At 42.9% G+C, this 4,957-nt stretch overlaps 1 protein-coding gene across 2 annotated transcripts in view; it reads left to right on the top strand.

Moving 5' to 3' along the window:
• The first annotated feature begins 1,065 nt into the window (after window positions 1-1,065).
• LOC106814570 (MAP kinase-interacting serine/threonine-protein kinase 1-like) overlaps window positions 1,066-4,957 on the top strand; it is a 14,734-nt gene continuing 10,842 nt past the window's right edge. Inside the window, exon 1 of one of the 2 annotated variants that reach the window (XM_014818905.1) lies at window positions 1,066-1,157. The gene's annotated coding sequence lies outside the window, so the exon portion shown is untranslated. Of the gene's footprint in view, window positions 1,158-3,299; window positions 3,574-4,957 lie in introns of those variants that run through there. The other variant, XM_014818904.1, reaches the window with a different exon arrangement.

Below are 4,957 nucleotides of genomic sequence, written 5' to 3'. Positions count from 1 at the left end.
GCATTCTGTACTGTCAGTGTGTTACATGTAACTTATGCCACTGCCAGTGCATGTGCATGGTGGTGATAGTACTGTGTAGTTTTTCCCTGCGTTAATTAGTTACAGGTGGCAGCTCTCTATTTCGGCCTGTAGGCTTGCGTAGGTAAATGGATCTGTGCTTACCTATTCTGTCTTGCAAATAGTTGTTGCTATTTGTACGTACGATGGGAGCTTCCATCTTTAATCTTAAGACACTTAAACGTACGCGCCATCTCGTGGCAACTTTCATAACGATCCCAACGAACATTTCTTCGAGAAGGTTCCTGATACCATCTCTGTGCCTTCCACTGTTTCGGCGCGTATGACACGTTATGTGAACACATTTGGGACTAACAGGGTTTACTAGAATCTCACCACTCCACCACAGAGTCACCGCAGTAGACGGGAGATGAGCGCTGTCGCTCCGCGACACTTGTTATAAATAACATGTTGGTGGCGTTACAATGTGTATGGTTGGCGGAAAATATGGTGTGTGTTTGTAAACCGACATATGGTTGGACTAAATTGACAAACCGTACACCATACCTGGGCGGCTGTTTGTAGTCTCATGCTGCGTGAATGTGTTTACCCTGTGCGTGGTCCTGTGAATGCCCTGCGATGTTAGGTGGCAGCACCGAGCATTACAACGCAGCGGTTATATTACGCCGGTTAGCCGTATGCTGAACTCGCTGCCTGAATGCCCGTGTTGTCGACCCCGTTGGCGAGTTTGTACTGAAGGGGGTTATAATTAGCCTGCAGGGTGTTTATCGTGTTGTTTTGGACCCAGGTTTGAGAAAAGGAATACTTGTTTATTGCGTATCTATGTCATTGGAAAATGGAAATGCAATAAAAGTTTGTAAGATGTAACATGTTTTCTCTCTCTCTCTTCCCCTGACTTACCTATTTTACTTGTCCTGCCCAATCATATTTCCTCTTTCATTTCCGCTAATTTCCCCACCTTCATCCTGACGCCAAGTTCTCAGAGGAAGTATTTATGTATTTACGCATATTAGTTTGTGTAGTGTGGAATGTATTACATCTATAGAAATTTTTCTGCATAAGCTTAGCATTACAATTAAATTGTTATTTGCACCACACCTTCAGCGCCAGGCCTGTGGGGCCATCATTACTGTGTCAAGGTAGGAAAACGAGCCAGCTTGTTATTAGTAATATTACTATTATGTCCTTATATAATTGAACCCACCAAAATTGTAGTAATGTAGCATCAGAAGAGATTTGTATACTTCACAGCAAAAGTAATGAATATTCATAACATTTTGCTGTCCCGTATTTTTCATCAACGTTTTTTGATTAATAGTTAGAAATGTATATTTGATCTGTGTTGTCTTCATAGTAAGTTAATAATAGGTAATGGTTAGTAGTAGTAATACTAATAACAAGTGATTACTTACCTCTAATTTACCTAATTTACTAGTATTGCGCATTTATTAGTGTGTCTGACAGTGCATAGTGTGTGTGCGTGCGTGCGTGCGTGCGTGCGTGCGTGCGTGCGTGCGTGCGTGCGTGCGTGCGTGCGTGCGTACGTTCATTGGATGTAGGTAGGAACACTATGTGTGTGTGCGTGCGTGCGTGCGTGCGTGCGTGCGTGCGTGCGTGCGTGCGTGCGTGCGTGCGTGCGTGCGTGCGTACGTTCATTGGATGTAGGTAGGAACACTACAAATAAGTTGTAATTATTCCATCTGTGCTTGTGTTTAGTGTTGACATAAATTAGAAATATTTAAATATAGTGGTATCAACGTATGCAATGTACGTATTTACATCTTCGTGCAAACCATGAAATACAATGTGTTTCTCGGAACCTATTCAGCCCTCAGGCCATACACTCAGCTCAGGCTACAACTGTTCATTAGCATTTAGGTTTATTTTCTCGTTTTCTAGGTAGTTCCTGTTCTAGTTCAAGCCTATTCGTTTTACCTTCTATTAAAACCGTCTGTAAAACGGCCTTCGTGTTTCAAATCACCTGGTGGTGACGTACGTCGATGGTTTGTGCATGCCTTAAAATATAGTAAAGCTTAGGCTAACTGTAGCTCCAGGCGTCGCGACTGTCTCGCTGAATAACGTCACGTGAAGTAACATGTCGTCACGGCCTGTCACCGTTCGACTGCATGGTAGGTTTATATGTGTGATAAATATGTAATGTGAAGTAAATATTCGAGAACATCTAGTCAAGCAACTCTGTTCCTATATCTTTGATACGACTTAAATTGACTACGTCACGAATTTTCTACGGTGTATATTAAAAAAAAAACATTTTTTGGCATTAAAACTAAGTACTAACGGGACTAAACGTATCGTCAAATTCTTACCTAATAAGATTGTTTTTCAACTACTACTAGTTAAAAATCCAAAAAACCTGGACGATTTGATATTATCAGGAGTAGATAAAGGGATATTCCCTTTATCTACTCCTGATATTATGATCCTGACATTAATTGCTTGCTATGGGCTATGTATGAGTCACGAGTGTATGTTTACATCGAACATTATAGCAAAATAGGAAGTATGACGCAGCAATTTAACCATAAAAAGTGAACAGAATTAATTACATTTTGTGAAAACGTGGAAATATTTTTTTAATTTTTACTATTTACTGTGACGTAATAACTAATTAAATTTGTGCTGCTTCTTTATCTGAACTGTTGGTATATTGTGTGCTAGTAAGTTGATAGAATTAATTCCTTTCATCAGGAGTGAATAATAATAGTAAATAATAATAATAATTATTATTATTTACTCCTGATTTCATTCTGTCACATAATGCTAATAAGAAGCATGAATGTTCAGGCTAAAACTCTCAACTGCCAGTGTTAACCACAGTGATTAGCTTGGTTGCAAGCAAATCACAGGTTGGTTCCTCACATTGGAAAGCAGCCATGACAACTCTCCTCTCCACCACCCTGTCCCACTTCGTTCTCTTGCTCCCTCTCAATGTTAAACATTTTCGTGTCCCTACTTTTAAATACTCCCTCTTCCACTCGCCTGCCCTTTTCCCTTCTCACGCCACCTCCCATGTCCTCACTCTCCCCTGCCTTACTCTGCCTTCCTCTCCCCGTCTTTCTGTTTAATTCCTTTCATCTTCGCTTCGTGCGCTCCCTCGCCCCTGGCTGTTTCTCCCAACTGAAATGTTTAGAATAGCTGTGGAGATGCTCGAGGCCCAGAGGAAACGGGGTCATGACGTCACGTCAGATGATCGCACTGGTGGTTGTGTTGTTTATTTCTGCGCGTCGCGCCGCTCACACGTCACGGCCAGCATAAAGACGAACCGGCGGTGCGTGCGCGCGAGCGGGCAGAGAGGGAAGAACCGTCCGTGCAGTGAGAGTGCTTGTAATATTCGTCCATGTGAGTGCGCGATCAGTTTATCGGTGACAGGCCGATTACGGCGTCTACCAACCACCGATAACTCTAGCTGACATTGTGACGCGTCGGCTGGTAGGACTTCGATAGAATTGACGAGAAGAGGATCGCGATTAACGAAGAGAAGAGACGTGCTTGCTCGGTCGAAGGAATTATTACATTTTTGGGAGTTCTTTCAAGGTACGATGCCGGTGGATTCAGTTTTTTTTCGCAATTTGTTTTAAATAAATTGCTCCAATGGCTTGGTGCAACGCAATTTGTAAACCCTGTTTGCAGCATGCAGAGTCCTTATCCTAGGTTTCAGTGTGCATACTAAAATGCTGTGCGTTCAGTGATTTATGCATGCTTACGTCTGTAAATGCATGCTTATACGCATGCTACTATATGCTTATACTACATGCTTGCACGCATGTAAATGCATGCTTACGTCTGTAAACGCTGCTAATAGCACTTAGTGCTATATATAGTGTTTGCACAACTTCGGGGTAGAGGTGACGAGAGCAAAGCTCGGTAGGGTGCAAGTTTGCCGTGTGTAAATTTGAGACTATTAGCAATGAACAACTAGGATAGAGACATGCTATGTGCTATGTTAGTTAGTATTAGTGCATTGGTGCATCGGTACCTGCATGATCGAGTAATTGCATGTCTCGATGTGATATCGTGCACGTAGGCACACACTAATTATTGTGATCAATGGAACAACAACAACTTGGTCCACGATATTCAATCATATGCAGTTATGATATCATAACAGTTATTGTAAACAGGTTCGTGTTATGGTATTGGTAAGTCATATCTCTGCTTCTGAGGGATACCTTGAAATCTGTTAGACTGTAAGTGACATTATATATTAGATTTCATGAAATGTAAATATAATAAGTTCCTAAAACAGTGTAAGCATCGCGTGATCCCCACTATCTAGACATCACATAGCTTTTACATACAATTAGATTTTGGCGTTCCTTATTTACACGTGTGGGGCAAGAACTTCACTTTCTTGTAACCTACACACGTCGACCCTTTCTGGAGATACTGACATAGGTTTCTCTATACCGGGGTCTAGCAGGAGCCGGCGTGGCACCCAGCCAACCTTTCAGCAATTCCCTCGTCTATGTATAGCCACCCGCATGTTTGCTTTCCACAAAATGCGGCCAAGCAACCCTCAGCATCAGGCCACAGTCGCCATGTTCAGTGCAATCGAGTGTGTATATATATGCGTGCGCGTGCGTGTTCGTATGTGCGTACCTACAAGTCTGTATTATTTTTAGCCGAGTGCATGTCTGGTGGCCACCATGCAGAGCTGGGGAAGTAGATGAAGCACATAGTTCGTAGAGAGTTAGTTGCGCTGCTAGGGTCTATGTCTCCCTGTGTACTGCCGGAACGTACCCTGGGTACGGTCCGGTATACCGGAACGTACCCTGGTAACTATCTGATATGGTTAGGGTTAGGGTTAGGGTTAGGGTTAGGGAGTAGGCATACTGGCGTAGGCAAGGTACGGTCCGGCATTGTAGATAGTACCAGGGTACGTTCCGGTACACCGTACCATACCCAGGGTACGTTCCGG

Source organism: Priapulus caudatus, unplaced genomic scaffold (assembly GCF_000485595.1).
Source record: "Priapulus caudatus unplaced genomic scaffold, Priapulus_caudatus-5.0.1 Scaffold946, whole genome shotgun sequence".
Taxonomy (NCBI): Eukaryota; Metazoa; Priapulida; class Priapulimorpha; order Priapulimorphida; family Priapulidae; genus Priapulus; species Priapulus caudatus.
The sequence above is the reverse complement of the archived record's forward strand: the minus strand, read 5'-3'. Positions and strand labels throughout refer to the sequence as shown.